This window comes from Chrysochloris asiatica, unplaced genomic scaffold (assembly GCF_000296735.1).
Source record: "Chrysochloris asiatica unplaced genomic scaffold, ChrAsi1.0 scaffold00018, whole genome shotgun sequence".
Lineage (NCBI taxonomy): Eukaryota > Metazoa > Chordata > Mammalia > Afrosoricida > Chrysochloridae > Chrysochloris > Chrysochloris asiatica.
Window position 1 is genome coordinate 18,152,442 of NW_006408536.1, and position 23,410 is coordinate 18,175,851.

General features: G+C 44.2%; 1 protein-coding gene across 2 annotated transcripts in view; it reads right to left on the reverse strand.

Moving 5' to 3' along the window:
- The window catches only part of NHS (Nance-Horan syndrome (congenital cataracts and dental anomalies)), a 468,981-nt gene that overhangs the window by 129,980 nt on the left and 315,591 nt on the right, over nt 1-23,410 (reverse strand). The gene's annotated exons all lie outside the window — the stretch shown is intronic.

Genomic DNA, 23,410 nt, shown 5'->3' on the forward strand with positions numbered 1-23,410 from the left:
GGGGGGGGGAGGTCACTGTATCCCATTCATCTGGGGAGACCAGTGTGGGCATTCATAGCCAATGTGTTCATTGTCTCCTGAAATATAGTCATTGGCAGGTTGTTTCCAAAAGGGTGATTGATGGGAGGTTCTATGTTATTGCATTATTGGTCTGGGGAGGTACCAATGCTGTGTTCTCGTGGAATGGGTAGTAGGACTGTAGTGGTGGGTGGGCAGGTGGGAATGCAAAGTCCTTTCTAACCTGTGGCCCTCCTCTGCCCATAAGCCTGCTGCAGGGCTTGAGATTCAATGCCTTATAAGTTGCTGTTGTTAGCGGCTGTGTAATCAATCCCTGAATCATGGCAACCCTAGTCAAGCCACGATTGGTTTAAGATTGGACTCTTGTGATCCAGTTTTCATTGGCTGATTTCTGGAAGCTCCTTCACCTTGTTCATAGTAACACGAAAGCCTCCACTGACAGACAAGTGGTGGCTAGACCTGAGGTGCATTGGCCAGAAATTTAACCCAGCTCTCCTGCTTGGAAGGAGCTCTGGTAGCATAGTGGTTATGAATCGGGCTGCGAACCTTAGGGTCAGCAGTTCGAAACTACCAGCTGTTCTGCAGGAGAAAGATGAGGCTTTCTGCTCCCTTAAAGATGTACAGCCTCGGAAACCCTGTACAGGGTCACTATGAGTCGGAACCGACACCACAGTACATTACAACAACTCTTGCTTGGAAGGCAAAGATTCTACCACTGGGCACCACTGCTCACTTATAAGATTATAAAACCAAAAAGGCATTATACTCAAAGTCAAATTCCCTCAAACCTTTGATAATTTGGTCAATGAAGTTAAGGCAGCGTGCCTAGCACGGTACCTGGCAAGCAGCTGTCACTCAAAATGTTGAGATGGAAAAGCAAACCAGACAGCTATTGAGTTTTGGCAGAAGTTACCACACCATCCTAAGCCTTTCACCGGAGCAAATCATTTAGTCAGTGCTTTATATTTTATATTCCAAATACTGCGTCACCGGAATAAGAGCATGTGGAGGAGGGGAGGCGGCCTCACCACATACGGATTCCGACCTCTAAGGCCTTGCAATGGGAATTTATGGTAGAGCAAGCAGAATGACTGCTCTCTCTAGCCGTCACTGGCAGGCACATCACCGCTAGCTGGTGGCCAAGACACTAATCACACATCCCAAGGAGGCGAACTATGTTGCTCAGGGTTTTCAGGGCTGCTTCATCAAGGGAGAGTCTTGGCAAAGAGACTTGCAGAACTCCATAAAGCAGTGAAACTTGTCAAGTCTTCCCCTTGATACTGATCATTACAATAATAAGGTTGTTGTTATCACTACTAATAAAAATAATGATGCAACTCTATTGCTTACTTTGTATACAGTTTTAGCAAGTCCCCTGAGGTAGAGGAATAAAAAACAAGGGCTTTGGATTCAAAAAAGACCTGTGTTAGAATCCTAGCTTTTCCAGTTCTTAACAGTGTAGCCTTGGGGAAATGATTTAACCTCTCAGAACCCCAGTTTTCTCCTTTGGAAAAGGGAAACCGATCTTAATAACAACCTCATTCATAAGGTTGTTGGTGGTGGTGGCATGCCATGGACTCAGTTCCAACTCATAGAGACCCTGCATGGGGTTTCCGAGGTTGTAAATCTTTACTGGAGCAGAAAGCCTCATCTTTCTTCTGTGGTAGTTTCAAACTGTTGACCTTGAGGTTAGCAGCCCGACTCATAACTACTATGCTACCAAGAGCTCTTTCAGGTTGTTAGGAAAGGTAAACAAAATAGAGGCAAAGCACCTAGGTGGTGCATGATACATAATAAAAGCCCAGGGCAGGTAGTTCCCTCTGCTTTTGTTTCAGGTGTTCACACATACAATTGTTATTCTGGGGTCCTCCCCTGGGGGCACAAACAGTTGTGATTTGAATGATACCCAGAGGTACCTCTGAAGAAAGGATGGACAATCTGCTTCTGGAAGATTACAGTTCTACTCGGACACACATGGGTGGCCATGACTTGGAAATGACTGGATGGCAACTGTTTCTTTAAAATATAATAAATAAAGAAAAGCCCTCTCTGTGGGACTTTCCAGGCAGTGCAAATAGTAATGTGCTCAACTGGTAACTGAACTGAAAGGTTGGCTATTTGAAACTACCTAGAGGCTCTGCAGCATAGTGGTTACGAATCGGGCTGCGAACCTTAAGGTCGGCGGTTCGAAACTACCAGCTGCTCCGCAGGAGAAAGATCAGGCTTTCTACTCCCGTAAAGATTTACACCCTTGGAAACCCTGTACAGGGTTGCTATGGGTTGGAACCGACTCGGCGGCACTTAACAACAACAAGAAGAGGCTCTGCAGAACAAAGACCTAGAGGTCTACCTCCCCCAAACAGCCACTGAATCCCCTATGGAGCACTGTCCTATCATGACGCATGGAGTCACTCGATGGCTGGCTTATCATCCGTCTGGCACTTGGGTACTTGACTCTTCCTTTGGCTCCAGGATTCAAACTGTAGCACTAGATGCCAGGTACCGTGCTGGTGCTGGTGGAGATACAACCGAGTCTGGGGTACTTATGTTCTAAGGGCATCCCAGTGTACACGCATGTGCTGATTTTTACTGGGACCCAAGGCTACCAGGCCTCAGTAGGAACACAAGTCCAAATGTACCCTCCATAAACATACACAATGCATAGATGAATGAACATGGCTGTGTTCCAATTTAACTTCCTTTATAAAAACAGCTAATGGGTTGGATTGGACCTGCTGGCTGTAGCTTGCCAGCCTCCAATCCACAATTTGGCTCAGGAAATAACTATTCCTTCTACCTGGCATAGCTAGGAAATGTGAGTGTCTACATAGGTGATTTTCCATACTGCTAAATTTTACCCATTCAAAAATAAGTTTCTCAAGCCCTTGATTGATGGGAATTGTTTGTTCTAAGGCACAGACTGTATATGGAGACAATGCCATGCTGCTTCAGACCTCCTCTGACTTCCCCAGGGGAAGGAGAATCACCATTAGCATCAGCCCAAGGCTGATTCCTATGAAGCTGAGGTCAGACATGCCTCCACCTTCCAGCCTTTCTAACCAATTCTGACACCAACAATTCCTCCCACAGCACTCTACTTCTCAACTGGGTCTCATCATTCATTGCAATGGCCACAGAGAACTCAGAGACAATACTCAGGATTATGGGGTTTACTAGGGAGGTTGTTATTGTTGTTGTTAAGTGCCATCGAGTCGATTCTGACTAATAGTGATCCTGTATAGGTTTTCCAAGGAATGGCTGGTGGGTTTGACCTTGAGGTTAGCAATCTAGTGCTCATCCTACAGTGTAAAACCAGGAATACTATTAAGGAGCTTGTTGTTGTGAAGTGCCGTCAAGTTGATTCTGACCCACAGCAACCCTGTATAGTGTTTCCGAGGAGCAGCTGGTGAGCTTGAACCACCGACCTTGTAGTCCAGTGCATTAACCAGTGCACTACCAGGACTACATTAGGGAGGTGGTTGTTGTTGTTAGGTGCCATCGAGTCAGTGCCGACTCATAGCGACCCTATGCACAGCAGAATGAAACACTGCCCGATCCTGGGCCAACCTCACTACAGTTGCCAGGCTTGAGCCCATTGATGCTGCCACTTGGCCAATCCATCTGGCTGGGGGTCTTCCTCTTTTTCTCTGACCCTCCACCTTACCAAACATGATATCCTTCTCCAGCGACTGGTCCCTCCTGACAATATGTCCCAAGTATGAGAGACGAAGTTTGGCCATCCTGGCCTCCAAGGAGCACTCTGGCTGCACTTTTTCCAACACAGATCTGTTGGTTCTATAGGCAGCCCATGGTACTTTCAATATTTGCCTCCAACACCATAACAAAAAAGCATCAATTCTTCTACACTCTTCCTTATTCACTGTCCAGCTTTCTCATGCATATGAGGTTATTGAAAATACCATGGCTTGGGTCAGGTGCACCTTAGTCCTCCAGCTGACATCTTTGCTCGTCAACACTTTAAACAGGTCTTGTGCAGGAGGTTAGCAGGTTATAATTCAGGGTCAGAAATGCTCAAGGCACAGGTCTTTGGTCAGAACAACCTCTGCTCAGCCATGCCCGAAGGCAGGCGTCTCTGGCCCTTGGCCCCTTGGCCTGGCCTCTGTCTTGCTCCTGCAATGTTACAAAGCTCTTTTAGGGCTGCTGATAAATGCCCAAAGGACACCCCATTCTGCCTTAAGTCGCAACCTTCTGGCTTTACCTGACAGAAGACTACATTTCCCAGCATTCCATGCAGTGAGGTGCAGCCATGTGACTAGTCCTGGCCAATGGAATGTGGACACAAATGATTGTACTTTCAAGACAGACCCATAAAAACTTCTGCGCATCCCCCCACTGTTCTTCTGATTGAAAACAGAGGCTCCGTGGAATGGTAAATCCCCATGATGGACGGAACCTGAGTGCCTAGATGACTGTATGCTGACCTGCATTAGACTGCTTGTTGTTCCGACTCATGTTGTTAAGTGCCGTCGAGTCGGTTCCGACCCATAGCGACCCTGTACAGGGTTTCCAAGGGTGTAAATCCTTACGGGAGTAGAAAGCCTCATCTTTCTCCCGCGGAGCGGCTGGTAGTTTCGAACCGCTGACCGTAAGGTTCGCAGCCCGATTCGTAACCACTACGCTACCAGAGCTCCTTAGCAAGGAGTTTCCTTGGGTTTCCAAGGAGTGGCTGGTGAGTTTGAACTGCCAACCCTGTAGTTCAAACCTACCTTGCAGTCCAGTGCTTTATCCAGAACTGACTTGGCACTTAACAACAACAACAACAGTAATCTTTTGGAAAGACTACCAGCTAAATACTTAGCCCTCGTGACACCGGGGCTCCTCGCAAGAGAAATAATCCACTGACCCTTGTGCTGTTGAGTCGGTTCCTACCCACAGCAACCCTATATAGGGTTTCCAAGGAGTGACTGGTGAGCTTGAACCACCAACCTTGCAGTTCAAACCGATTTTGCAGTCCAGAGCATTAACCCATAGCGCCACACCAGGACCGACACTTGGTGGAGGTTATTACCAGAATTAGCCTACCTTGAACAATTCACTCTCCTATCTTTTTCATCAGATGATATAAAATACAATTTAATGCTTTGCTGATTACTTAGGGTCTTTATTGAGAATGCTTATGATTGGTCTCTATGGTAACACATTTCTAAGACTTCTTTTGGATTTCCAAGTTCTTTCCTTGATATTAAATCATCTACTGTCATTTCTCTCTGCCTTCTTCTAGCTCCTTCACCACAGTTATAATCCACAGTGAACTGAGAAACAGACACCCATGGCTGGTTTACAGCTGCCCATTAAACAGTTACTAATGCGAAAGGAGCTCTGGGAGTGTAGTGGTTACGAATCGGGCTGTGAACTGCAAGGTCAGCAGTTCGAAACTACCAGCGGTTCCGCGGGAGAAAGATGAGGCATTCTGTTCCCGTAAAGATTTACAGCCTCGGAAACCCTGTGCAGGGTCGCTATGGGTCGGAACCGACTCCACGGCACTTAACAACAAAGAACAATGCACCTTGAGAAGCTCTTTTCACTGACTTCAGGCTTAATGCAGTGCTCCAGAGGACTGAGGTTAGTGGAAGATTAGCATCTCTGCAAAGAGTTTCGTATTATGGTATCATTAAGCCTACACAGTTTCAAAGCTTTAATTCTTCTGGTAGATATCTGGGGGGAGTCCGCAGTAAAGGTTCGAGTTTTGTCCCTTGGCATTTATAGTCATTCAACATTCAGAATACAGTCTGATTTTCTGCATCTAGATCATACTTGTTACATAACCCCAATCTGTTTTAAAGTCACCGCTTCTGGTTAATTATTTTGTTGACTGCATCTTAGAGTTGCTGGAAACATTAGTTCTGAAACCCTGAAAATCTTATTCCAGTTCTACAGGTGGTGCATTATGTTTATCTCTTGGGGCGGTTTACCAAGATTAAGATTTAGACCAGTCCTTCGAACGACTGTAATAGGTAGGAATATCCTTTCCCAGCACGAGGTGGGAAGCAAGAGAGGAATTGGTTGTGTAGATCCAGGGAAGATTGGAGGAGGCCAAGGAAATCTAAAAATCTTGACACTCTGACTTTCTTTTTCTTAATTTTAAAGAGCCATGATGACCCCATTTAAATGCTCCTCTTCCTTAACTTAGTCTATAAAAATGAAGCGAGTGATGATCTGTAAGGTTTTCTCCAAATCACTTACTCTATTCATTGTCCTAGGAAGTCCGGGGCTCAAAATACCTTTACAAATGATTTCTGATCCTCAGTGCTTAGTTTCTCTTCCCATATGTGCAGATCTCCCAGAACTGACCATTCATTCTACACAGGAAGACCCCCAGTGAGATGCATTGGCAAAATGGCAGCATCAATGGGCTCAACCGTGGCAACAATTGAGAGGCTGGCCCAGGACCGGGCAGTGTTTCGTTCTGTTGTGCATAGGGTTGCTATGAGTTGGTACCAACTCGATGGCACCTAACAACAACAACTATGTGATAACCCCAGGGCAGGGCAACCTTTTTTGGCCTAGTTGACCTTGTTGGTGACCCTGGGAATCCTAACATCAGTTCCACTCTACTCTCTTCCCACCACACACCGCCCTCCTTAGGTTTACCTTTGGTGGCTACCCTACTTTAATCTTTTTAGCTCCAGCATTACTGAGACTTGGTGATGGAAACCTAATCCTGTCTCTCTCAGAGACTTACTTCCCTGAATTAAGTAGACTGTCCCCTCCATATCTCTGGGTTGGCTGAGCTTTTCTTTGTAAGTATCCTAGGGACAGCACGTGACTACTGAGTCTGCCCCATCACTGCTCACAAGAGACCCACGATTTCCGGAAGAAATTACTGCTATAAAATGGATCACTTGTTCATAAGGAACTATGTGTTTATTCATATTTTTTTATATCATAACAAATGTAAATTAATTTAGGGGAGTGTCTACCCCAGCTAGGATCTATATGATTGCCTGTATAAAATTTCTCTCTCAAAATTCTCCATACCATCTGGCATAAACTACTGTATTGTGACCTGTTAAAATAAGTAACAGCTGTGATAATCCCTCTCGATTTATAGCAAGCTATAAAGCTTTGCATATACTGGCAATGCATATAAAATAATAAATAAAACCATTATCATTCTGTGCTGTGTTGGTGGGCATTATGATGATTTAGCCAAAATGGAGCCCTATGGAATGGATCAGAGAAGTATAGTAAGCAGAGGTTTTGCCCAAGCTAGTCCTCTCTTAGCTCCAGAGAACAGCCTCATGACTCGGAGCTCCAGAACATGTTTGAAAACCTTCCCTAGCACAAACACATCCTGTCTGAAAGAACAAAGTTCCCAAGTGTTGTTGTCCTGTGCAATGTCCCCAGTGCTGTCACTCACGATCACTCCTCCCCCTAGGGACCGCCTCCCGTATCGGACCATACAGAATCCTTAGTCATGTTTATTACCGATTTTACTCATAAAATAATACGTAATACATAGATTTTAAATTGCTTACATGTAATATTCCTTGGATGATACGAATACTGACAACACAGTTGTTTTACAAAATCTTTCTACACAGCATTAACATCATTAGTTATAGCACGGTTAGTAACTGAGCAGAAGCCTGTTTTGATTTTTCTCCCTTTCCTTTAATTACAACTTCATTCTCAAAATAGTGATTGATACAGGTTTAGAAATATTAGTTACCACAATATTATAGCTAAAACACCAAGAAATTTGACAAAATCAGCAACTATCAAAACACTAGTAGTGATGAAAACAACAGTACATGCTTGCAGCCTGAGCAGACAAAAACGGTGTGATTTGAAGTGTCATTGTAATTGGATAATGATGATAGTTCTGACCGGAGCGCATTAGAAAGTTCAGAAAGTAAATTAGCATACAGTTTTAGCCCTGTGGGTACACTGGTACATTTAAGCTGGGCTTTAAAAAAAATGCTTTTGTTGTTCTAACTAACTACAGGAATATTTTTATTCAAAATATCAAATTTCTCTTGAAACACTGCACTGCACAGACAGTCATTTTGACGTCATCCCCCCCCCCCGTCAGTGTCACCCAGTACAATCCTCACTCCCTACATCCCCTTAGTGACGCCACTGAATACAGACACAGAAACAAGCCCCGCAGAGATCAACCGAGCCAGCCCAGACCAGAAGAACCACCCACTAAATTGTAAGCCACTAAATATTGGGGTGGTTTATTGTGCAGAAAAAGCTAACTGATGCGGTTCTTTAAAATAAATTTCTGTTCACCTGTCAGAGCACATACTAATGGCTGAGAATTGCTGGTTTGAGCACAACAATCATAAACTCAAGCCTTCTTAAATGCAAGACGAATCCTTTCTGATGGCTTAGAATATTGCCTTAGCTCAAGGCTTTCATATTATCTCCATGACGCCCCAAAGTGCCAGTTCAGAATGGTTTCTTCTGAATGCAATCCCAGAAACCCACCTTCCCTCCTCTAATCCTGGTCTCCTCAGCCCAGTGACACCTTCAAGAAACAATCAGTGAATGGAAGGAAAGAAGAGAAGGGAAGAGGTTGTGTTTAAAGATGAGGAATGTCAATGCATCACCCCCGAGTCCCCCAGGGAAATAGAAGACTAATGCCATGGAACAAGAACCACAACTTGTCTCAGAATGCTCAATGTCATTGCCGAGGTAGCCAAGGACACAGATGGGAATCGGGGAAAGGAATGCCCCTTCCTCTCCCCCACACATGGGAAACTTCCCTTCACAGGGAAGAAAGGAATTATATGAGAAGCAAAAATGAATGATCTTTGAAAGGAAGAAATAATGGCCACAACTACATACGTAGAGGAGTCCTGGTGTGGCTCTGTGGGATAAGCACTGGACCACAAGGTCAGCAGTTCAAACTCACCAGCCGCTCCTTAGAAATCCTATACAGGGTCACTGTGAGTTGGACCTGACTAGACAGCACTTAACAACATACCTAGGGCCGCACTTCTCAATGTTGGTTGCACATTAGAATTTCAGTGTTGTGGAATCAAATCCCAAGCTGGCATTCTTAACCATCACCTTATTTTACTAACTTTATCTAACAGGAAAAAAATGTTCTACATTTGGGGTTCCCACAGGTTTCTACAAAAAACATTTCTTTGAAAGGAAATGCTGGTGGTAACAATTTTGTTGATTGTTCAACTGTCTTTTTATTTCCTTCATATATCTGAGAACCTTTGAACTTTGAATAATCTTTTTCTTTCTCTCAGTGACCGCTAGTTACACAAACATAAAAATTAGAGAGTCAATATTTACATCTATGGACTCCCGGGTGTGGTACTGTAGAATAATCCGCAGTTCAAACCCACCAGCCATTCTTTGGAAACCCTATAAGGGTCAATATGAGTCAGAACTGACTTGACGGCACTTGACGACGACAACAACAACAACAACAACATTTACATCTATAGGGCTATGGCCTTTTCAGTTTGTATTTACAGTGCTGAGTGAATGAATTCATTTAGTTCATTTTGCTTCTTGAGAAAAAGGGTATTCAGTGACTCTGGCAAGGTCTTAAAAGGAGCAGATAAAGGAGAAAGAAACAAACCTTGGTGGTCCTGAGAAAATATATTGGTATCTACCCTAAATAATCATTTTTATATGCGCTTGACGGCAAAATCTGTTTGAACTGCAAGACTGGTGGTTCAAGCTCACCAGTTGCTCCTCGGAAACCCTATACAGGGTCGCTATGGGTCGGAACCGACTCGATAGCACTTAACAACAACAATTGTGCTCAAGTTCTGGTGTGGCACTGTGGGTTAATGTGCTGGACTGCAAAGTCGGTTTGAACTGCAAGGTCAGCAGTTCAAGCTCACCAGCTGCTCCTGGGAAGCCCTATACAGGGTCACTATGGGTTGGAACCGACTTGATGGCACTTAACAACAATAATAATAACAAACACCCTCTCTATTGGGATTTGCATTCTCTCCCAATTCAAACTCTGTACATTTTACTTCCCAGCAGCTCATCCCAGTCGGCATACAGGGCTGCTACGTTGGATTCAGGCTCACAGCTGGAATCTCCACAGTTGACTTCTAGGTAGACACTGAAATGAGATTTCCAGAGCAGAGTTGATATGAAAACATTGTCGTGTGTCTAGTTTAGAGGACAGGTTTCATCATTTGAGGACAGGATGTGGGGAGAATCAAAGGTCCCTAGGACTTGCCAGAATTGATGCTACGGAAGCCAGGAAGAGAAGTCTACCTTTAGGACAAAACCATTTATACATGTTTTACCACCTGAGGGTAGAGAATCAGGCGTGGTGTGGCCTGTGTTTGAAGAGTTTCAGGGCAAGAATTTGGAAGTTTCCTATGAATAATTTCCTAGTAAATGGATTATGTTCTAGAAAGTTGCTTTGCATGTAAGCACTCTTCTCCTAGATATACATATTTCTAGATAAACTTAAGATTTTTTAAAAAAGGAGAGACAACATATGGGCCAGGTGTTCACATGTCTCAGAGAGGGAACAGTTTTAGGATGGTAGCCATGCAAATCACAGTAGAAGTGATAAGAAATAATTCTTTAGGCTTCATGTGAGGGTTAGTAAGTATCCAAGGCGGCCTAGTGGTGATGCTTGGAGAACTCTGCTAGAGCAAAGTGGCTTGGGGATGTCACTTTGTGCCTGTAAGCAGTAAGGTGTCTGGAATGGAGCTGCAAGGTGTGGCGTGTGGATGCTGGAACACAGTCCCCAGCCTTGCAAATTGGTTATGTTCTAAAAATTCATTTGTAAATCAGGTTTTCTTTGTAATTCGTGACACATTTTCCCATGGAAAAGAAATTATAAATGGTGTTCAGAGTTTCAGGTTTGCCTGAAACTATTTATTTCAGCCACGAAATTGCTGAAAACTTTGCATTTGCAACGACAGAAGATGGAAACAATACTGTATGCACATGGCAGTGAGTACACAACATTAATGTAATTCGAGAAGATGGTTTTAAAACTTAATCTTAAATGCCCATGGCCAATGAAATACAAGAGTAAATAGAGCAAGAGCAGCCAGCTGATGGAGACCTTGGGGTCTACAAATGGAATTCCTGTCTCTTTGGCAATTAACGGCACTGGTTCACACTGGTTCTTTATCATACGCACATTACTTGAAAGTTTCACTAATCTAAAAGAATTTGAGTCTCTAAAATTTGTTGTTGTTACGTGCTGTCAAGTCGATTCCAACCCATAGCGACCCTGTATAGGGTTTTCATGGAGCAGCTGGTGAGCTTGAACCGCCAACCTTGCAGTTCAAAGGGCTTTGCAGTCTGGCACATTAACCCACAGCGCCACACCAGGAGTCCTGGGAGTAGTACTAGTATTGTTGTTGTTGTTGTGTGCTGTGGAGTCGATTCTGACTCATAGGGACCCTGTCCAGGGTTTCCGAGGCTGTAAATCTTTACAGGAACAGAAAGCCTCATCTTTCTCCTGTGGAGCAGCTGGTAGTTTCGAACTGCTGACCTTGCGGTTCGCAACCCAATTCGTAACCACTAGGCTATCAGAGCTACCAGAGCTTCTTAGCAGAGATGCAAGACCAAGCCCTTACTCTGAAGAAGCCCATAGAAATGGCTGGCTAGAGGTACTCTGGTATAACATGGTTTTCAAAAGGACTTACACATACTCCCAAAGTCCACTATGCTGTGCTTGGGAGTTCAAGAAGCCCCAGTATAGATGTGGGGAGACCTTCCTGGACCACTGCCTTTACTCAATAATTATTTGGGGGCAGATTATTTTATGTTAAACAATTTAGAGAATAGTACTTGTTGTTGTTGTTGTTGTTAAGTGCCGTCAAGTTGGTTCCGACCCATAGCAACCCTGTACAGGGTTTCCGAGGCTGTAAATCTTTACGGAAGCAGAAAGCCTCATCTTTCTCCCGCAGAACAGCTGGTAGTTTCGAACTAATTGTATAGAAATTGATGAGGCATCCGAAACATACACAATCCTATTTTGTATGTCGACTGTGATTTGGAAGTTTCATTTCTGATTCTTCCTGGAAGGCAGCTAATGGAGGTATCAGCCCTGAGGCAGCCTCCATGTCCCAGTCACGTTAGCCTACTGGGACAAGCTGTGGGGAAGCAAAGGAATTTTAAGAAGATTGTATGGAAGGCTGTTTGGTGCTATATCCTACTTGCCCCCACCCCCACCCCCCCCACTCCCTGGCTCAAATCCTCTTACGAGGAGTGACTTATCCTCTGCCCTTGGACTCACTGATGCCCATTAAAATATAGGGCTGCACAGCATACAGACTCCGAACGAGGGATAGCTAAATCAACCTGGAAGATTGCAGGCAAGGCTTTCCAGAGGTAATGCTTACACTAAGGCTTCCAAACAGATTAAGAGTTAGCCAGGTGAAATAGGTCATAAAAGTATTTTATTTTCAGACACAGGTCTGAAAAGAGCGCGGTATGATGGGAAAAGACAAGCAGGATTGAAACATCTAGCTAGTGTCAAGCAGTTCAGAGACACATTATCCCCACTAGTATGCATTATTATATATATAATGCATTATTATCGCCAAGTATAGGAGCCCTGGTAGCATAGTGGGTTATAAGATCAGCAGTTAGAATCTACTAGCTGCTCTGAGGGAGAAAGTTGAGGCTTTTCTGCTCCCGTCAAGATTTACAGCCTCAGAAACCCTATACAGTATCGTTATGAGTTGGAACAGACTCGATGGCACACAACCACCATCCCCATCCCCACGCGCAAGAAAGGAGGAGGCAGGAAAAGCATATTGAGTCCAAAAGCTCTCTGTTCCAGACAATAGGTGGCATTGTTGTCCCAGGGCAGCTTGGTGGCTGTCTTGAGCAAGAGGCCTTGGGAAACTTGGGAAAGCAGAAGGTGGCATGAAGATGGCTAGCTGAAAAAAATTTGTAGGTCCAAAGAGCTTTCATCATATCTACTACTTATCACTTTGCTCAGAAACTCTGTATAATCCCTGTAAGCATCTTCACTAGGGATGCTGAAGTTAAGAAATTAGAAGACAAACTACTTCTTTCTCACCCCCGGTACACCATCTCTTCCCGCTGAACTGCAAACACATCCAAGCTGGGATGTAGCAAATTCTGCATTGTCACTTCTTGACCTGCTGCAACCTCCAGCACTTGTTAATCCATCACCTTTTATGATCCCAGAAGACGTTTACAACCCTCTCGTAGGAAATGGATATTTGAACAATATGGCATTGATAAACAATGCTGGGTAATAAATATATCAGTTACAGGCAGTCAAGTTAATTAGAAAAAAGTTCCAGAGTCATTCTAGGAAATGAAAGAGAAAGTAACAGGTTTTAACCACCTCTCTCCCTTTTCTCAACCCACAAGACACTATTATTTCTATCCCTTGTCTAAGTGACACCTCTTCTCAGCCCATGAACAATCTCATTTGGGGGTGGGGTGTCTCTTCTGATTATTTTTTTCTCCTTTACATCAGAACAGGTCCCTTCCACGTTGGATGACCTAGACAGGACTTTTCAAACAGGACAAAGCACATCTTCTAGCTCTTCACCTCACTGTGAGCTCCTTGAGATGGTGTATGGTAACCGGAAGTACGCCACCCTCACATTTCACTTGCAGGTTATTATTTTCAAACACTCGCAGGCAGTAGTATGGTGGCAAAATGTATAGGCTTTGGATTCAGAGAGACCTGGTTCAAATCCTGGCTCTGTAACAACCTAGCAAGTTATACAAACTCTAAGCCTCAGTTTCTTCATTTAGGAAATGGGCATAAAAATTGAACCCAAAACAGAGGAATGTGATGAGGATTACTTGTGACAGAGAAATTCGCATAGTCCTGCTAGATGCATAATGTTGTTGTTACGTGCCGTCGAGTTGGTTCTGACCCATAGCAACCCTGTATAGGGTTTCCATGGAGCAGTTAGTGAGCTTGAACTGCCGACCTTGCCGTTCAAACCAACTTTGCAATCCAGTGCTTTAACCCACAGCGCCAAAGCAGGAGTCCAGATATATATGAAAGGATCATTAAATGACTTGTACGGAGTCCTCTTGTGCAGTGGTTCAGTTCATGGTAGAAAGATGTAGCAGTCTGCTTCTCTGGAAATTTCCAGCCTTGTAAACCCTACGGAGCAATTCTACTCTGTCCTCTAGGGTGGAGTTGGAATGGACTCTATGGCAATGGATGGAAAATCACTTTTAATACTAACATCTTGGTTTTCCCCAACGATGAGAACACAAAGTTTCCTCAGCCCTGACGTCATTGGGCAGGCCTCACTCAGATACAGTATTCTGATTTTTTAGCATGTTTAGAATTTTTTAGAATGTTTACCTTTACATTGTAACTGCCAAACGTTTGAAGAAATAAGTTTCATTGCTTCTTTGTAGAAATACTTTTCCTTTATGACCCAAATGAAACCGCTGAAGGATAAACAGATTAGAAGGGGGGGGGGGGAAAGGCAAAAGAAAACCTGAGTGAATATTTTTTGAAATTGCTAATACAAGTTGTTGAAAACAAGGGCCCAGGAGAAATGATACTGTAAGTTATTGGTTTTATATTTACACCTTCAATCAAATATGTACCCCCCACTGAAATAGTAAGCCAGTGTACAAGATGTTATATTAGAAAATGGAATGGTATTAAAAAAAATATTTGGATACTTGGTTGGATCTGTTTTTACTTTTACCTTGTCAGAGGTGAACTGACAATTACATAAAGTATATAAAGATATAAATGCTGAAAGTCAACCTCTGAGAGAAATGGGGTAAGATTAGGGGGAAACAGGCATTTATCAGACCTCCGAAGATTTCGCTCATAAATTTCCTAAAGATAATAATGTTGTTAAGTGCTGTCGAGTCAGCTCTGACTCACAGCGACCTTGTATAAGGTTCCCAAGGAGTTGCTGGTGGGTTTGAACAGCCAACCTTTCAGTTATCCGTCCACAGGCTTATCCTACAGTGCCACACCAAGATAACAACAAAACAAAAACCAAACATTTATTCAGTCCTTATCATGTTTTATGTGCTTGATTTTCATTACATCATTTAATCATCACAACAGCTCTACACGATTTAACTCAAGAAATAAAAGGTAACAGTGGTATGGCCCCAGAATGTGTCTCCTGGCTAACCAATTCTTACCAGTCTATAAGGAGCTCTGGTAGCGTAGTGGCTACGAATCGGGCTGCGAACCTTAAGGTCAGTGGTTCGAAACTACCAGCCGCTCCGCGGGAGAACGATGAGGCTTTCTATTCCCGTAAAGATTTACACCCTCGGAAACCCTGTACTGGGTCGCTATGGGTCGGAACCAACTCGACGGCACTTAACAACAACAACAACATCAAAGCCTTGCTCAAATATCACCTTTGTCAGGAAGCTTCCTTCTCCTTCCATGGTCAGCTCCTAAATTGTCCATTCTCTTTTTCCTTTCCCCAGTCATTGCGACGTCTGTGCTGATTGTAATTATGTTTCTTTGTTTAACGGGCACATGTCGAGACCAACTCACGAATCCTGGTTTAGCTTGACTGTTATTTTCATTGAGTGTTGGATGGATTGGGTCTCTAGATGTGACTGTGGTACTTGGAAGATAGGATTTGCCCTACGTAGATGGGAGAGTCTAGAGATGGGAGAGTCTAGGGAAGATTCTGTAGGTGTATGTAGAATCTATCCTAGGCCTAGACATTTATCAAATTGCAATGAGTGGGATTTTTGCCTTTCTTCCAAGTTTCAGTATTCATAACTATTTTTCTGCTTAATACTTTGGACCAAGGGCAAAGGAATGTCATTGTCCTACATAGAACTCCAGCCACAAGAATGCTGTGCAACAGGAAAGGAAGTCACTTTGTATCATTGAACTCAAAAGATTCCCTTCTTATATGACTCAAAAGTGTATCTTATCTCCCAGTTATTTATTCGGAGACCATCAGTGGCTGGGGCTGCCACCCTCTTATAAAAGGAGAGTAGACAAAGAGAAGCAGAATGCGATTTGGTGGCAAAGGACATTTTTCCTTGGCAGAAAATGGAGTGACTTTTAGCTTATCTGCTGTCACCTTGTTAATGTGATCATTGCTCTTCAAAATAAAATCTCCTCTTCTTACCCATGATGTCTTTGGTGTTTAAAAAAAAAAAAAAAAAACCCAAAGGAGAGGAGAAGAAGGAGAAAACGAAAAGCTTTATCAAGAGACGCTACGAATCAACTTCCCAAAGAAAAACCCTCACACAAAATTATCTAAATTCTCCCAGGTGGCCATTTTGCTTGTTTTCCTAAGTAGGTGTAGAAAGCAGTAGAAACCCATGGCCCCTGTCATCGCCCTGGTTTTCAGCACATGATCACAGTCCTGCATTAGTTGGGACACATAATTTATTGTCCATCTAAGCCTAGGGTTCGTTCTGTGGTTGTTGATGTGTGCCCCTGGCCTGTTCTCAAGCACATCCTTATTTCAAAATTAATCACCCAGCACTAACATGCTAGTGAAGGTTTCCAGGGGGAAAAATTAAGACGGAGGGGTCCTGGTTGTTAATGGCCAAATGCCATCCATGGCAAGCAAAACACACAGACAAGGCGGTGAGGGCAGAGTGATTTACTCTACCTTAAAGAATAAATCTAAACTTCCTTCTTGCTCAGTTGTGCAGTGGGGGCAAGAAGAGAGTAAAGCAAACATTCCTGGGAGGCCTCAGTTCTTGGAAGTCAAGGAACCGTTTGTATCTTTCCCCTTATTGGACTTGTATGTTTGACTTCAGCTCGGTGAGTCTATAGTTGAGATTCATTCTCCTTGCCGTCTCCTTTCTGCCATTTCAGGAGCCCGTGGTCGTAGACGTGTTTACGATCACTCCGTTGTAGCTAAATGCAAGGCCAAGAGACACAAAGTCCCTGAGGTGAGTAGAGTTTCCCAATATTCCTGCTGACCCTGAAAGAGGTACCCAAGAGGAAGGGAGCCTTCCTGCCCAATGGTATTCAGAGCACAAGATGGCTTTCTGAGAATACTAGAAGATTTTGCTTTAACACAGACAATAACTTCCACCTCAGCTTAGCTCTACATACAATGGTGAAGAGCAGATTACAGTTGTTTATAATTCACCAGCTGCTCCTTGGAAACGCTATACACAAGGTCACTCTGAGACAAAACCAACTCCACACAGCACTTAACAACAACAATAGCTTTCTAAAAGAAAACCCTCCTGGAGGCATAATGATGAAGTACTCAGCTGGTCCGTGGGAGAAAAGATCTAGTTATCTTCTCCCAGAAAGATTGATTTGTTGGTTGGTTGGTTCTGTGCCACCGCGTTTATTCCGACTCATAGCAACCCTGTACAGGGTTTCTGAGGCTGTAAATCTTTACGGGGGCAGAAAGCTTCATCTTTCTCTCGTGAAGCAGCTGGTAGATTCAAACTGCTGACCTTGAGGTTAGCAGCCCAACTTGTCATCCAGTACAGCCTATGAAACCCTAGGTGGCGGTCCTACTCTGGCATATAATCATTCTGAGTTGGAATTGACCCATTTGCTCACAACAACAACATAGCTTTCTGTAGCTTTGGTGGTGGTGGTAGAGTGCCGTGGAGTCAGTTCTCACTCATAGTGACCCTGTATAAGGGTTTCCGAGGCTATAAATCTTTATGGGAGCAGATAGCCTCGTCTTTCTCCCACGGAATAGCTGGTAGTTTCGAACTGCTGACCTTGAGGTTCGTAGCCCACCTTGTAACCACTACGCTACCAGCCTTATCTCTTCCTAATTCTTGCCATGTCCTACATACACATGGTCCTTCCTCATGCCAATTAGCCCCAGACTCAAAAAAGGCAAGAATCAATCGCAGATAGGCTTTAATCTTCTGCAATGTAGCTTTTGTTTTTTGTTTTCAGTTTTGAGACTATTCATCATGTTGTTGTTGTTCAGTGCGATTGAGTCAATTCTGACTCCAGCAACCCTGTAGAGGGTTTCTGAGGAGCAGCTGGTGGGTTTGAACTGCTGACCTGGAGGTTCACAGTCCAGTGCTGATCCTACAGCGCCACACCAGGAGACCCTGAGACCATCATAATGAGTGAGCCTCATTCTACTGTCTTCTAAAACACAAAACCAAAATGAAACAAATTACAAATTTACAAGCCTAAATCCACCCAAAATCAGATACACTGTAACCTATTTCTCTTAAAGGAGTCTGTTCATAGACTCAATTCCTAATTTGAAAGGCCCTCTTCCATAAACCTCACTTGACTTCCCATCACCCCCTTCGAGAGCTGGTCACTCCTTCATTGGATGGGCCCTAAGGTACTCTATCTGATGTCAAGGGTCTGTGTCCCCCTGGTCTGGAAATCCTCAGAGGCAAGACTGGGTCTTAGCTGTGTCTCTATGCTGAGAGTTGAGCCCAGTGCCCAGCACAAAAGGCTATTGTGCTTCCCAAATGGCCCCCTCCTTCAAGACCCTGGCCCTGATAAGTTGTAAGGCTCTGCAGAGTGGGAAGCAGCCCAGTTGAGCAGCCAGGAAAAGAGGCCCGGTCTGGGAGAAAGCAGCTTACATAGTCTATCGAGGGACACTGCACAGCAGAGAGAGACAGCAAGAAACTTTGGAGGAATGTTTGAATGGCGAGTTTACAAAAAAAATTTTTTTTTTTTTGGCTTGCCTTGGCATGCTCAACTCAGTGTGATATTTGGCTGCATTCCCTCCCGTAGGCACACTGTTGGCATTTCCATGTCCCATCTGCCAGTGCCTCTGGAGGACATTAGAGTAAATGGGTTGATCCAGAAAGGACACCCACTGTACTGGCCTTCTGCCTAAGACATGCAAATGGAGTGCAGCTGCCCAATCACAAAGCTTTTGCCTGTGCCAGTGATGTGTTATTTTGAATATTATCATTACTCATAGCTACTATAAGCACTGTGCTAGGTGCTCAGCTTGCGTTCTTTTATTTCATCCTTCTTTAAACAATCTACAAGGCAGCTATTATCATCTTCATGTTTATAAATTAGGAATTGAGGTCACATAAATTGCCCAAAGTCATCCAACTGATAAATGGCTGAAGGAAGGATCCAAACCCAGATCTGGCAGACGTCAGGCCTATGGTCTTTCCTCCTGCCATGCTGCCTCACCACAACCTAGCAATTTAGAGGGTGAAAGCAACAATAAGCCCACATAGTAAAACTTAACGTAAATTGCCAAAGCTGTGCTCTGAGGTAAATTTATAGCTTTAAATGCTCATACATTTAAAAAACAAGCAAACAAACCTAAGCATTCAAGTTAAGAACTTTTAAAACTTTTAAAAGCACTAATAAATAAATATGAAAAGCCAAATTAAGTAAAAAACGGAAAACACCAATAAAATGGACATAACAGGCTTTGCAGTGTATACCTCAATCCCCCTGAATGTGGGGCTCCCAGGAGTGTACTAAGGGGTCTGAGCTGGTGTTGGTACCAATCTGAAAGCTTTCTTCTGAAAAGATGAGTCCCCAAAGATCTGGGCAGTATGAGAGGGCTTCAAAAAGTCTGTGGGGGAAATTCCATTATCTTTTAATTCCATTTTACCACAGATTTTTGGAGGTCCCCTTACGGTAGTTCTGGGGCCCCTAGTCCCTGATTATGGTTGGTATAGGGTCTGGTCCTCTGAGAGTTTTCCTGTTCAACTTACATTGTTCTCACACCTGCCAAAGCCACCAGGACAATCCCCTAGACTGTATGCAAAAAGCTCCTCAAATGTTAGTCATACACTCCACTTTCTCAAAGAGCAGACTAGTCCTTTTAGGCCTATTCCAAATATATTCTATCAGATACACAATCTAACATTGTCAGCATGTGTCTGTGCCTTCCTCCAAGTTGGGGAGATTTAGTAGGAGATGAGGAGGAAAGAAAGAGAATTCTCTTTTACCCTGAACTATTCCTATGCTTATAAGGCAATTGTATTAAACAATTGTTTCATGGCTTTAAATATAGTAAATAAAACTCCCTATGAGTCTCAAGTTTGAAAGATGATGATCAGAGGACCTACATGGTTTGTGTAATAAGCACACACCTAAAAGTCTAACAGCTTTATAATGAAACCTGGTGTAATAAAATTTCTGTTGAAGCAAAAAGCAGTCATTTTCAAACCTTCAGATTTTACTGTGCAGTATGCAATATATTCTGAGTCCTACTCGGAGGCATACTTGATGAAGGGTCTGATGTCCCCCTACTTGTGAGCTCTACAGAATAGATGGGCATACCATGCCTTTGCTGAGATTAATGCCAGAAAATAGCCAAACTCATAAAATGCCAGCAGCTCCAAGAAAGGCAAGCAACCTGCCAAGTAGCCTCTCTGTCCTACTCTCTCTCTGTCCCCGGCCTGTCAGCCACCTCTATGTCTTGCCTCTTCACATCTAAAGGTGATTTCCTCATCCTTCTCCAGCTAAAGCTGAAAACTTTTTGCAGACACCTGGAGAGGTCTGGTTTCTTTGCTACTCCCTCTCCCTCCCATTACTTAGTTTTTCACATACAGTAAATGCCACCTGGCTGTTGAAAATGCTGCCCAGAATCCACTGATCTTTATAAAAATGTGTGAACTAAAGTCTTTGTCTCCATTAGTTCTCTGAGGGAAATTGGGGGTTAAGGTGGGAGTTGACTTCTTACCTTTTGTCTTAGTAGTGATTCTCCTTGTTGGCTGCACCTGAGACCTACCTGAGGCACTTTAAAAATATATACTGATGTTTAGAGATTCGGATTTCACTGGTCTAAGGTGTGGTCTGAGCACCTACAAAAATAGCCCCCAGTTATTTTAATGCACAGCCAGATGTGAGGACTCTATCCTTTTCTTTCCTTATCTTGGCATATCGGTGCCCTAGCTACATTCCAAATAATAGCTAATCATCTGAAGTCTATGTGCTATTAAAAAAGCTGGATTGAAACAACTTCTTCAGCTAAAAATTTGGAAACTGAAATGTCTTGAAAACAAAATATGATAGAAGTTCAGTGGCACCTGTGGGAATCTGCTTGGTCCATTCAAACCCAAACCCACTCCCATCCAAGCAATTTGAATTTATAGCAACTTTATACAGGGGTTTCCAAGACTGAGCAGCATTACAGCTGCAGACAGCCTCATCTTTCACCTGCAGAGTGGCTGGTGGCTTTGAACAGCCAACTTTTTGGCTAGCAGTCCAATTCTAAACCCACAGTACCACCAGGGTGAAACAAACAAAGGTTCCCTTCCACTCCCAAAAGATGGGGGTCTTATAGTGCTCCCTAGCCAGTACCTACCTGTTACACAGAGGGCTTGTTCTCAGACTGGGTGGAACAACATGTCATTGAGAGGGACTACAAATGACCGTGTTGGTAGTGTTAGGTTAACACACGGTCCTTGAAAGCTTGGACCTTTCAGATTCCACAGAGGCAGCTAAGGCAAGTGTACAATGAGGTGGATTACCTGACATGAGGTGAGGAGTCAGTTTCAAATCTGACATTGCTCACGCCCTACATGCTCAGCCCTGAGCTGGAGGGGTGGAGCTATGAAGAAATTCAGGGTACTGACCCAGACATTAAGGAGTCTCCGTCAAAATGGAAGCATTTAGCCCAATACAGGAAGAATACTGTGAACAGTCCAACACTTCAAATAGGATTCTACTGTGTGGCCAACCTTGCATGATAAAGAAATATCTTGAAGGAGAATTTAGAGGGCTAAGAAAGTCAGAACAAGCCCCCAAATGGTTTGAAGAGGCGAACTATGTCTATTTAGGATGGTGTTGGATGGCCGAGTGATTCAGTGGTAGCATTCTGGTCTTCCAGGTGGGAGACAGCCAATATACCTCATGCACAGCTACCACCTGGCTGTCACTGGAGGCACACATGTTGTTGTGATGTTGAAAAGGGTGTCAGTGAAGCTTCCAGACTAAGACAGACCAAGAAGAAAAGCCTGGCAATCTGCTTCTGAAAATCAGTCACTGGAAAGTCTATAGAGCGTTCGGATCCTATTGTGCATGGGTCGCCAAGATTCAGGATGATTCGCCGGTAGCTAACAACAACATGGAACAGAAATTAGAATTAAAATTTGGGGAACTTGAGGCTGGAGATTCCCACTTCAGGGCCATTTGGGAGCCACAGAGAGATATATTTCTTTTAATAATCTCAGAAGAAGGTAAGATAACTGAGGAATTCCAGGGACATAGGAGTAGTGGTTGGAAGGAGCTACAGAAGAGAAGAAAGGCAACCAAGCTCCAGAATGAGCTGACATACGCCTGGACCTGCAGTGGCCTTGTCCTGGCAGCTCTGAGCTCCAACTACTACCACTGCCCTGGAATCTCCACTTGGGCTATCCTTTTGGTCCTCTTTCAAGACATTCCTATGTCAGAGCAGAAGAAGAAGAGAGAGAACGCGTAGTCCAACATATTACAGAGAGCGCATAGTTGAAAACTTGGGCTGGCCAGTATGAACAACCAACCCAAGGTCCCCAAAGCCTATAGGCTGCTGACCCCAAGTGCCAAAGGCAGCCATGAAGGTCAGACCTAGTCTCCCTTCCTCACATCTATTCCTATGAAAGGGCTCACTTTCTTCGACTTCTCTTCTCCCCCAAATAGGAAGTGGCCACAACAAAAGCCCCCTCCACTAGGTCCAAGTCCTCTTCCCTCTTTCCCGTGCCAAGGAAATTCTGCAAACCCCAGATGCCTGCCTTCTTGGCCAGGCAGCAACCGAGAGAATCATGCATGGTGGGATTCCAGTAACTGAGAGTTGCAGGTGGTAGGAGGGCCAGAGGAGCAAGCTCTGGCCAGGGGATGGGAAATCTGCAGACAGCACTGCCCGCTCGACCTCTGGGACCCTTCTGGAGGGGAGGATAATTTCACCTAAATGCAAAGCCGGCTGCTTATCCCTCTGTATCACTGAGCTGTTCCTGCCATAGCAGGTCTCTGGTAATCGGACTCAGCACCTTCCTCCTCCAACCCTGGGAGAATTTAGACCGTCGTGGTCCTCTGGTTCAGTCAGGAGGTGTGGCTTCATGTCCAACAACCTGGGAGCTTGTTGGACACGAAGCATCTCAGGCCCCATCAGTGTAAGCAGCTCAGCCAACTGCCACGTGACTATGGAAACAATCATCACACTGCCAGGAACCAGGAGGCTGGACAAATACTACAACGCAGGGCGCCCCAGCAGCCTAGCCCACTGCCAGCCATGAGGAGGAACACATTCCATTCCAGCATGCCGTGGCTGCCCAAGGTTTCCTCCCAGGCTCCTGAGCACCACGGGGTGGCTCACCTGGTGGTGAAATGTGAGCTGGGTTGCGGAGGGGGAGTGCACTGTTCAACAGGTCTGCAAATATTTGTATATACCTGGAAAGATGGAGGCAGCACCACGATGGTAATTTACTCTTCGCAGGTCATAAATCCATTTTGGATCCCCACCCCCAGCACACACAGACACACCACCTGGATCAACATACTAGACTCTTAGGATGTTGGTAACAAATAATAGTACAGGCTATAAAGAAT